General features: G+C 40.1%; 1 long non-coding RNA gene across 2 annotated transcripts in view; it reads left to right on the top strand.

Moving 5' to 3' along the window:
- Positions 1-12,609, top strand: part of LOC133753316 (uncharacterized) — a 112,370-nt gene that overhangs the window by 35,819 nt on the left and 63,942 nt on the right. For both annotated transcript variants that reach the window (XR_009865042.1, XR_009865043.1), the window contains exon 2: positions 412-1,271. This is a non-coding gene — a long non-coding RNA (uncharacterized LOC133753316). The remainder of the gene's footprint in view (positions 1-411; positions 1,272-12,609) is intronic.

Consider the following 12,609-nt stretch of genomic DNA (forward strand, 5'->3'; position numbering starts at 1 on the left):
TTATTAGCCTTCTGAAATTCAGATAAAAACTTTTAACAGATGGATGTGTCATCTTTGCCTAGAATAATGAGGTATGCAACACTAGAAGGAATTGGAATGTCTTTTATTTCTTTTTTATGGTTTCTTGTAGCCTACCCATCATCAACTTGTTGACAGTGGAGAATCACTGCTGGATCAAGGACCAGATTATCCATAATGACCTAATCATTGTGCTGTTCACAAAGTTTTGGCTCTACTCACCAGGAGTGGGCTTTTGGAAATCTCTAGACTGTTGGGAAGCATGCTGCACTGAGCTCTGTTGATGTTTTACAAAATATTCTCTTCCTTGAGTACAAATCCTAAAGCTTGTGAGACAGGATATTGTTCTGGGGCATTTAAAAAATGTTGCCTTCAATTTTACTATTTTAACAGATTTATTGAGTGCCATTGAACCAGAGACCTTTGGAAAGATCTTATTACAAAAAGAGCCTCCGGGTTGAGTACGCCTTTTCCAGGAACAAGAAAATGAAAGATGATGAGAATCCAGGAAAAAGCACACATGGATATACACGTAACCATCAACTTTGTTTTATTTGTCTTAAGGTGGTACCGCCGAGTCTTCTTTACCTATATCAATACACCAATGTCAAAGATCTCTGGTCTTTGAAATTTTAATTTTAATAGTTCAGCTCCATTTTTAATGATGTAAAAGTTCTTTAGGAGTTCTTACACCAGTTTTAGATCAGTTCTGAAGTTTTATGGGATAAGGCTTGCCATTTTCCACACACCAGAAGTTACTTTATTTGAATACCAGGGTGTGTTTCTGCCTGCATACTGGCAAAGACTATTGGAAAAAAAAGTGTGAAATTCAATTTTATTGCTACCAGAAAATATTAGCCATAAGGTGGAAATGTGAGAAACCTCCCACTTTGCAAGAGAAAGCCAAGATATCAGGACTCTGGGCTCTGTCCACCTTGGTAATGAGTTCTTAGAACATTTTACCTAAAGTAGAGAATCCTTTTTTAATTATAGTCATGAAAGGAGAGACCTACCATTCTTCACCCTTTCCTGCGTCTTACTGGCTAAAATGTGGATATCAATGGCTAGAGTTATGAGTAACCAGTGTGAACAATGATGTGGAAACCATGTGTTGAGAATGGCAGAGAAACAAGAGAGAAGCCTGGGTATGCTGATGGTCGTGGAGCTGCCATTCAAGTCCAGGACTACAAGAAGGAGAAAGAGACTTTCAGTTTGTTTAAGTCAGAGGCTTGTGTCTTAATGAAGACATTAAGGTAACCAAAACACATGTGTTGCTTTTTCTCTTTGGGGACGATCCTTATTAATCCTTCTATTCCTGTAAGTGTAAGTTGCCATGGACTGCACGTGTGTGCTCTGATTCGTGTGTGGGAGCCCTAACCAGCAATGTGAGGTACAACTGTTTGAAGATGGAGCCTCTGAGAAAGTTAGATCCTGAGGGTGGAGCCCTCAGGATAGGACTGGAGCTCTGCCTTCCTCTTTGTCTCTCCACCCTGTGAGGATTCAATTAGAGGATGCTGGCTGTGCACAAAGCCGGAGCAAAGCCTCGCCAGGCAGAGGGTCTGTCAGTGCTTGGCTCTTGGACTACCCAGCCTGTAGAACCATGAGAAACACAGTTGTTGTTGAATCCCTTCCATCTGTTGTATTTTGTTACAGAGGCCACAGTGACTAAGACAAAGGATAGTGTGAAGAACTCTTAGGGACCTAAGAGTTTCAGCAATTCTCATCCGTGAGTGATCTCACTTCACCTGCACCCCACTTAGTTCCTCTTATCTGTATTTTTTAAAAGAAAATCCAAAACATTCTGTTATGTAAGTCTACTATTTTTGTATGTATCTCTAAAATATAAGAACCCTCGGGGTTCAATTTAATCAGACTCCAAATAAGGTCTACAGATTGTAATAGGTTAATATTCATGTTAAATGTCTTTTTAGAAAAGATATTGATTTATTTATTTCAAAGTCAGAGTTAGAGAGAATCTTCCTTCTACCAGTTCATTCCCCAGATGGCTGCAACGGCCTGGAGTTGAACCAGGCTGAAGCCAAGAGTCAGGAGCTTCATCTGGGTCTCCTACATGGATGGCAGGGACCCAAGCACTTGGGCCATCTTTCACTGCTTTCTCAGGCCATTAGCAGGGAACTGGATCAGAAGTGGAAGAGCCAGGACAACAACCGGCACCCATATGGGATGCTGGTATCTCAAGGGGCAGTTTTGCCCACTCCACCACAATGCTGGGCCCATATGTTAAGTATCTTTTAACCTGTAAGTCTCCCATTCATCTGTTTTCTTTTCTGTAGAATTTTTGGATGAAACACTGAGTTGCACAACTCATAGACTTTTCCATAGCTTGAATTTGCTGACTGTGTTTCTATGGTATGGTTTAATAGCATTCCCCGTCTTCTGAACTTAATATAAAGTAGCAATTGAATCTAAAGCCTTGATAAATTAGGTCTTTATTCTTTATTTGGCATAATACCTGACAGATGTGTGATGTTCCTTCTACATAAGGAGGCACTTAAAACGTGGTTGACTATATGTATGCGTGTGTCTGTGATGCCTGTGTTTCTCATTACCTACATGGATTAAGTGTTGCAAAATTATACTGTATTTTTATCATTTCTTATGATTATTATTTTGAGTATGTTTTTGAATATGTGGATTTAGGTGTGCTTTTTATGTTTTATTCATTGCTAGTATTATTCTTATTGATGATCAAACTGCCCCAATCTTTGGCCTCTCCACACTGGCTCCTGAGTACTTTTGACAAAATCCAAGCAGCCTTTGTTGAGCTTCCCTTCCCACACTTATCTTTAATATTTCACGCCTGATATCTGGTGTCAGCTATTTTTTCCCTAAGAAACCCTGCTTCTTTTTCATGAGAAATGATGTGTAGAAACTGCAGTCAAGACTGGAAAGAGAGAGAGCGGCAAGATGGCGGAATAGGAAGGGAGCACACTGATAGTCCGGGAAGATACATTTTAATAAAAGTGGAGATACTGCAGGTTCCGGGAAGAGTAGGGGAAGAAACAGCAGAGGAAACTCTTCTGGAACTAGTGATTCACAGTGGACCTGCGTGGAGAGCATGGGAGCCCAAGTTCGGGACACCAGCTGCAGACTCAACACACCAGCGCTGGAACGCAAGGTGAGCCGAACCTCAATAGCCCGAGACACCAGTGGGAAAGTGGAAAGAGGAGACTAGAGGGAACGAGGCTTGAAACTCCGTGGGGAAAAGTTCACCAGGCTATCTAGAAGAGATAGGAAAAAAAAAGTGACCGATACGGACACGAGTTTCTCTCTCTCTGCTCACCTCTCAAAGGCAAGCAAGACAAAGAGCAGGCGCCATTTTGGACATACATCATAAGCAGGGCAACCTCAAGTCTGCACCCGCCCTCAGCCAAGCAGAAAAACCTGCCTGGGGTGTGTGTGTGTGTGTGTGTGTGTGAAATAACAGGATATTAGGACCTAGTGAATGTGTGGTGCTAATGAACTGAGACTGTGAAAAAAAGAGGTGGTAGGGGAGAGAACTCACGGAATTCACATGAGTACTCTACAATTCAGTAACCTTGGCAACCCAGTGGGAGACTGCAGGAGAATTTGAGCCCACACTGAGGGAAGTACAGAGTACCTGTGTGGACCTTGGGAAAGAGCTTCTGATCGCTGGCTTGGTGGGTATATCATTAGCCTGCTAATTACCTCCAATTTCCATTCAGCTGTGTGGAATTACTTCCCTTTTGAATCAAAAAAAGAGAGATTTACCACTCCTAACCTGGGAGTGTCACCTTTGACACACCCTTAACCCTGAGGAACCAAACAGAGCTCTCAGGCCACACCCATCTCAAGCCTCTAAGGCTCCATCAAAAGCAGACAGTCCACTTAATACAGTCATAGTATAACAAGAAAAAACACCACAGCGAGGGAAGAAGAATCCAAAGAATATCTCTACAATGCCAAGCAACAAATGCAGAAACTGAGGAAATAAGAACAAGGAAGACATTATGACACCCTCAAATGAACAAGACACCCCAAGTCAAGATTATGAAGATGATGAGATGGAAGAAATGCAAGATACGGATTTCAAAAAAATTTATGAAAAGAACAATTAGAAGTTTTCAAAAACAAATGCTTGAGCTACGGAATTCCTTACTGGACAGGATAGAAAATCTCCTTCGAGAAAATGAAATCTTAAGGAGGAATCAAATGAAACGCAGAAACTAGTAGAACAGGAAAGTGTGATAGTGAAGAGAAATCAAAATGAAATGAAGAACTCAATAGATCAAATGACAGACACATTAGAGAGCCTTAAAAACAGAGTCAGTGAAACAGAAGAGAGAATATCAGACTTAGAAGACAGAGCACAGGAAAGAAGAGGAAATTAGAAATCTAAAAAATGTTGTTGGGAATCTACAGGATACTATTAAAAAACCCAACATTCGGGTTCTAGGAGTTCCTGAAGGCATGGAGAGAGAGAAAGGATTAGAAGGCCTTTTTAGTGAGATACTTGCAGAGAACTTCCCAGGTTTCGAGAAGGACAGAGACATCCTAATACAGGAAGCTCATAGAACCCCTAGTAAACATGACCAAAAGAGATCCTCACCACAACATGTAGTAGTCAAACTCACCACAGTGAAACATAAAGGAAAGATTCTAAAATGTGCAAGAGAGAAATGTCAGATTACTCTCAGAGGATCTCCAATTAGACTCACAGCAGACTTCTCATCAGAAACTCTACAAGCTAGAAGGGAATGGCGAGACATAGCTCAGGTACTAAGAGAGAAAAACTGCCAGCCCAGAATATTATATCCCGCAAAGCTCTCATTTATGAATGAAGGTGAAATTAAGACTTTTCATAGCAAACAGAAATTGAAAGAATTTGTCGCCACTCGTCCAGCCCTGCAAAAGATGCTTAAAGATGTGTTACACACAGAAACACAGAAACATGGTCATCAATATGAAAGAAGGTAAAGGAAGGAAACCTCACAGCAAAAGATCACAGGGAGCTTAAAGCATATATTAGAAAATATCTTTGGCAAATGGCAGGGCAAAGTTACTACTTATCAATAGTCACATTGAACGATAATGGCCTGAACTGTCCAGTTAAAAGACACAGATTGGCTGATTGGGTTAAGGAACAAAACACATCTATATGCTGCTTACAAGAAACACATCTGGCCGGCACCGCGGCTCAGTAGGCACACTGGGTTCTAGTCCTGGTCGGGGCACTGGATTCTGTCCTGGTTGCCCCTCTTCCAGGCCAGCTCTCTGCTGTGGCCTGGGAGTGCAGTGGAGGATGGCCCAAGTGCTTGGGCCCTGCACCCACATGGGAGACCAGGAGAAGCACCTGGCTCCTGGCTTCAGATCGGTGCGGTGCGCCGGCCGTGGTGGCCATTTGGGGGGTGAACCAATGCAAAGGAAGACCTTTCTCTCTGTCTCTCTCTCTCACTGTCCACTCTGCCTGTCAAAAAAAAAAAAAAAAAGAAAAAGAAATACATCTTTCCAACAAAGATGCATACAGACTGAAAGTGAAAGGCTGGAAAAAGATATACCATGCCAACAGAAATGAAAAAAGAGCAGGTGTGGCCATTTTAATATCAGACAACATAAACTTTAACACAAAAACTGTTAAGAGAGACAAAGAGGGGCACTATATAATGATTAAGGGATCAATTCAACAGGAAGATATAACTATTGTCAATGTATATGCACCTAATTACAGGACACCAGTATATTTAAAAAATTTAAGGGACTTAAAGGGAGACTTAGACTCCCTTTACAATAGTACTGGGGGACTTCAATACTCCACTCTCAGAAATAGACAGATCAATAGGACAGAAGATCAACAAGGAGACAGTAGATTTAAACAACACTATAGCCCAAATGGATCTAACAGATATGTACAGAACATTTCATCCTACACATAAAGAATTTACATTCTTCTCAGCAGTACATGGAACCTACTCTAGGACTGACCACATACTAGGCCATAAAGCAAGTCTCAGCAAATTCAAAAGAATTAGAATCATATGATGCAGCTTCTCAGACCATAAAGGAATGAAGTTGGAAATTAGCAACTTAGGAATCCCTAGAGCATATGCAAACACATAGAGATGACCAACATGCTCCTGAATGAACAATGGGTCATAGAAGAAATCAAAAGAGAAATCAAAAATTTTCTGGAAGTAAACGAGGATAACAGCACAACATACCAAAACTTATGGGATACAGCAAAAAGCAGTGTTAAGAGGAAAATTTATATCAATAGGTGCCTACATCAAGAAATTAGAAAGGCACCAAATAGATGAGCTTTCAATTCATCTCAAGGATCTAGAAAATCTGCAACAAACCAGATCCAAATCTAGTAGGAGAAGAGAAATAATTAAAATCAGAGAAGAAATCAACAGGATTGAATAAAAAAAATTACAAAAAATCAGCCAAACGAGGAGCTGGTTTTTTGAAAAAATAAACAAAATTGACACCCCATTGGCCCAACTAACTAAAAAAAGAAGAGAAAAGACCCAAATCAATAAAATCAGAGATGAAAAAGGAAACGTAACAACAGACACCACTGAAATAAAAAGAATCATCAGAAATTACTACAAGGACTTGTATGCCAGCAAACAGGGAAACCTATCAGAAATGGATAGATTCCTGGACACATGCAACCTACCTAAATTGAGCCAGGAAGACATAGAAAACCTAAACAGACCTATTACTGAGACAGAAATTGGAACAGTAATAAAGGTCCTCCCAACAAAGAAAAGCCCAGGACCAGATGGATTCACTGCTGAATTCTACCAGACATTTAAAGAAGAACTAACTCCAATTCTTCTCAAACTATTCAGAACAATCGAAAAAGAGGGAATCCTCCCAAATTCTTTTTATGAAGCCAGCATCACCTTAATTCCTAAGCCAGAAAAAGATGCAGCATTGAAAGAGGATTACAGACCAATATCCCTGATGAACATAGATGCAAAAATCCTCAATAAAATTCTGGCCAATAGAATTCAACAACACATCAGAAAGATCATCCACCCAGACCAAGTGGGATTTATCTCTGGTATGCAGGGATGGTTCAATGTTCGCAAAACAATCAACGTGATACACCACATTAACAGACTGCAGAAGAAAAGCCATATGATTATCTCAATAGATACAGAGAAAGCATTTGATAAAATACAACACCCTTTCATGATGAAAACTCTAAGCAAACTGGGTATGGAAAGAACATTCCTCAATACAATCAAAGCAATTTATGAAAAACCCATGGCCAGCATCCTATTGAATGGGGAAAAGTTGGAAGCATTTCCACTGAGATCTGGTACCAGACAGGGATGCCCACTCTCACCACTGCTATTCAATGTAGTTCTGGAAGTTTTAGCCAGAGCTATTAGGCAAGAAAAAGAAATTAAATGGATACAAATTGGGAAGGAAGAACTTAAACTATCCCTCTTTGCAGATGATATGATTCTTTATTTAGGGGATCCAAAGAACTCTACTAAGAGACTATTGGAACTCATAGAAGAGTTTGACAAAGTAGCAGGATATAAAATCAATGCACAAAAATCAACAGCCTTTGTATACACAGGCAATGCCACGGCTGAGGAAGAACTTCTAAGATCAATCCCATTCACAATAGCTACAAAACAATCAAATACATTGGAATAAACTTAACCAAGGATGTTAAAGATCTCTACGATGAAAACTACAAAACCTTAAAGAAAGAAATAGAAGAGGATACTAAAAAATGGAAAAATCTTCCATGCTCATGGATTGGAAGAATCAACATCATCAAAATGTCCATTCTCCCAAAAGCAATTTATAGATTCAGTGCAATACCAATCAAAATACCGAAGACATTCTTTTCAGATCTGGAAAAAATGATGCTGAAATTCATATGGAGACACAGGAGACCTCGAATAGCTAAAGCAATCTTGTACAACAAAAACAATGCCAGAGGCATCACAATACCAGATTTCAGGACATACTACAGGGCAGTTGTTATCAAAACAGCATGGGACTGGTACAGAAACAGATGGATAGACCAATGGAACAGAATAGAAACACCAGAAATCAATCCAAACATCGACAGCCAACTTATATTTGTCAAGGATCCAAAACCAATCCCTTGAGTAAATAAATGGTGCTGGGAAAATTGGATTTCCACGTGCAGAATCATGAAGCAAGACCCCTACCTTTCACCTTACACAAAAATTCACTCAACATGGATTGAAGACTTAAATCTATGACCCGACACCATCAAATTATTAGAGAGCATTGGAGAAACCCTGCAAGATATAGGTACCAGCAAAGACTTCTTGGAAAAGACCCTAGAAGCACAGGCAGTCAAAGCAAAAATTAACATTTGGGATTGCATCAAATTGAGAAGTTTCTGTACTTCAAAAGAAACAGTCAGGAAAGTGAAGAGGCAACCTGCAGAATGGGAAAAAATATTTGCAAATTATGCAACAGATAAAGGGTTGATAACCAGAATCTACAAAGAAATCACGAAACTCCACAACATTAAAACAAACAACCCACTTAAGAGATGGGCCAAGGTCCTCAATAGACATTTTTCAAAAGAGGAAATCCAAATGGCCAACAGACACATGAAAAAATGTTCAAGATCACTAGCAATCAGAGCAATGCAAATCAAAACCACAATGAGGTTTCACCTCACCCCCGTGAGAATGGCTCACATTTAGAAATCCACCAACAATATATGCTGGAGAGTCCCAGCTGCTCCACTTCTGATCCAGCTCCCTGCTAATGTGCCTGGGAAAGCAGAAGAGGATGCACCATGTGGAAGACCCACAAGAAGTTCCTGGCTCCTGGCTTCAGGCCCAGCCAGCTCCTGCCGTTGGGGCCAATTGGGGAATAAACAAGCAGATGCAAGATTCTCTCTCTCTCTCTCTGTGAGTGTGTGTGTTTAACTCTGCCTTTCAAATAAATACATAAATCTTTAAAAAAGAAAACATGCAATCCAGAACTCAGGGGTTCAATAAAAAACTTCAAAAAATTAAAAATAAATTTTAAAAATCCTTTAAAAATATTGTAAAAGATTAGATGATTCCAAAATCAAGTAAACCATTTGGTAGTAAGCAAAGTAAGAGTGCCACAACATGTCTGTGTCATAATCCCTGGAACTTATGAATATGTGTGATTACATGGCAGGATTAGGGGTGTAGGTGAAATTAAAACTGCTCATCAGTGGATGGATATTAAATTGGAGAGATTATTCCTCAATACCCAGCTGATCTCAGTGTAATCATCAGGTTCCTGAAAAGTGGAACTGAGTGGCAAGAGCTGTGGTATAGGGGTAAAATCACAAGCATTCCATGTGGGCGCCAGTTCAAGTCTGGCTGCTCAACTTCTGATGCAGCTTCCTGCTAATGGCCTGCAAAAGCAGCAGAGGATGGCTGGAGTGTTTGGATCCCTGCCATACACGTGGGAGACCTGGATGATACTTTTGGCATTGGCCTGGCCCAATCCTGACCTTTACAGTCATCTGGGGAGTGAACCAAGGGATGGAAGATCTCTTCCTGTCTTTCAAATAAATAAGTAAATCTTAAAAAAGAAGAAGAAGAGGAGGAGGAGGAGGTGGAGGCTGGCACTGTGACATAGTAGGCTAAACCTCTGCCTCTGGCACCAGCATCCCATATGGGCACCCATAGGAGTCCCAGCTGCTACTCTTCAGATCCACCCCTCTGCTGTGGCCTGGGAAAGCAGAGGAAAATGGCTCAAGTGCTTGGGCACCTTCACCCAAGTGGGAGACCCAGAAGAAGCTCCTGGCTGCTGGCTTCATATGGGCCCAGCTCTTGCCATTGCAACCATTTGGGGAGTGAACCATTGGATGGAAGACCTTTCCCTCTGTCTCTCCCTCTCTCTGTCTGTAACTCTACCTCTCAAATAAATAAATAAAACCTTTAAATAAATAGAAAGAAGTGGAATTGGGCAATGGAAGGGAAAGAACCCAACAGATGGCAGAGAAGGACTTGATCAACCGTTGCTGGGTTTGAAAGTGAGGAAGGGGCCAGGAGCCAGGAGCTGCCTGTGGTCTATAGACACGGAGAAAGGTAAGGAAATAGATTCCACAGTGCCTCTAAAACCTTAACTTTTAGCAATACTAAGTCCTATTGGACTTCTGACCTCCAGAATTGCAAGATAGTAAGTTGTGTTGTTTAAAACACTAAGCTTGTGGTAATTTGTTCTGCAGAAAGACAATGCTCATTCTTACTATAAAAGATTGATTTCGTCTCCTGAGAAAGAGAACATTTACTATGATTGCAGGAGAGGGGCAGATAATATTAAAGCCCAAATCAATCTCCTTGTTCAGATACGGGTTTGGGAATTTATGGAGTTGGGGTGAATGGGATGTAAGTGGACAAACTAGGTGACCGAACATGATAGGTTCAGAGGAAAGGGTGAAGGAGTCCGGAGAGCACATGCCTTAACAAATCATGCCTTTGCATACTTGACATGTTTGAAGATGGCCACTGAGACTTCATCAGAGATGTGTCATTCGACATTTTAACTCTCCGGACAGCCTGAGTTGATCCATGCTGGTACCTGTCGCAATGTTGGCCATAGCCATTTGTTTCTGGTTTTACCAGGTACCCTAGAAAAATTGCTCAGCAGATATTTAGCAAAGACAACGATTATGTGATGGCAAGTGACCAGACAGCAGGCAGGCAAAAGACTACCATTAGCTGGTAGTGAGTGACATGGCTAAGGGAAGCAGGATCCTCTATTGTCTATGGCTTCAGTCACAGCAATAGAAAACTCGTGCACAGGTGTATCCAACAGTTGTCTCATTTCTCTCCATATCTCCCCTGTACTATTTTCCCTCCTGTAAAATAACAATTAGGGGCCTGTGTTAAGGCACAGTAGGTTAAGTCACTGCTTGCAACACACCAACATCCCATGTAGGAGTACTGGTTTTAGTCCCAGTTACTCCACTTCTGAATTAGCTTTTTGCTAATGCAGAAGAAGATGGACAAAATACTTGGGCCCCTGCCACACATGTGGGAGAACAAGGTTGGATTTCTGGCTCACAGCTTCGGCCTGGCCTAGACCTGGCTGTTGCAGTCATTTAGGGGGGCGGGGGCGGTAAACCACCAGATAGAAAATATCTCTGTCTATCTCTGCCTCTCTCTTTCTCTCAATCTCTCTCTCTCTGTGTCATTTTGCCTTTCAAATAAATAAATATTTTTAAAAATAAAAAATATGATTTATATTTCAATTTAAAAATCTATAAATACCATTTGTTATATACACAATTGTTGGGTTAAAGGATGTACATAGGAAATGTGTATGTAAAATATCTAAATGTTGCCAAATATCCATAAAGATTGTACAATTTTGTATTCCTATTGGCAATATAAGAGAATACCTGTTTCCTCATAGCCTTCTCAACAGTTGTTGAACTTTTGGATGTCTGCCACTCATAATAAATTTTTACTGTGGTACAGCACACAAAACATGAGACCTACCCTTTTAACAAATTTTTATGTGCATAGCACAATACTGCTAACTAGATGTACGTTGTGCAATAGGTCTGTAGCAGCTGTTCATCTTGCGTGAATGAAAGTTTATGCCCACTGAACAGCAACTCCCTATTTTGCAGATCCTTCCATCCCCTGGCAACTAGCATAACATCCTACTTTCTGTTTCTATGAGCTTAATGACTAGATACCTTATATAAATGCAGTCAAACAATGTCTGTCTTTCTGTGACGGGCTTATTTAATTTACCATAATGGTTTCATATATTGAAGCCTATGACAGGATTTTCCTCTTTTCTTAGGACTAACATTCCATTATATATATATAGTATCATGCTTTCTCTTTTTGTTCATCCATCATGGACAGTTAAGTTTCTTCCATGTCTTGGCTATTGTGAATCATGCTACAATTAACAGAGGAGTGCAAATATTTCTTCAAGGCCCTATTTTCAATTCTTTGAGATAAATATTGAGCAGTGGCTTTGCTTGATCATAAGGAATTAATTTTAACTTTTTTTTTAGGTACTTCCATACTGCTTTCCATAGTAATGGTATCATTTGACATTTATACCAACAATATACAAGTGTTCCAATTTCTCCAGATCCTTGGGAATACTTGTTATTTTCTGCTTATTGAAGTTCTGATTTGTATTTCCATGATGGTTAATAATGTTGAGCCTACTTACATATACCTGTTGGCGATTTGTATCTTCTTTGGACAATTTTTTTTAAAAGTTTTTGCCCAGATTTTAAACATGTTGTTTGTGTTTTTTGCTGTGAGTACTAGGAAGTTCTTATATATTTTGAATATTAACCCCTTATCAAATATAAAGCAGCAAATATTTTCTTGCAGTCTTCAGGTCACCTTTTCATTCTGTTGATTATTTTCTAAGTTGTACAGGAGTTTTTTAGTTTGGCACAATTCCACTAAACTGCTTTGCTGTTGTTGTCTTCTTGCTTGGTATCATATCAAAGAAATCATTACCCAAACCAGCATCATGAAGGTTTTCCATTATTTCCTTTGAGGAATTTTGTAGCTTCAGGCCTTACATTTAAGGTCTTTATTCACTTTAAGTTTATTTGTGTGTGTGTTGTTG

The sequence above is a fragment of the Lepus europaeus genome, chromosome 3 (assembly GCF_033115175.1).
Source record: "Lepus europaeus isolate LE1 chromosome 3, mLepTim1.pri, whole genome shotgun sequence".
Classification (NCBI taxonomy): domain Eukaryota; kingdom Metazoa; phylum Chordata; class Mammalia; order Lagomorpha; family Leporidae; genus Lepus; species Lepus europaeus.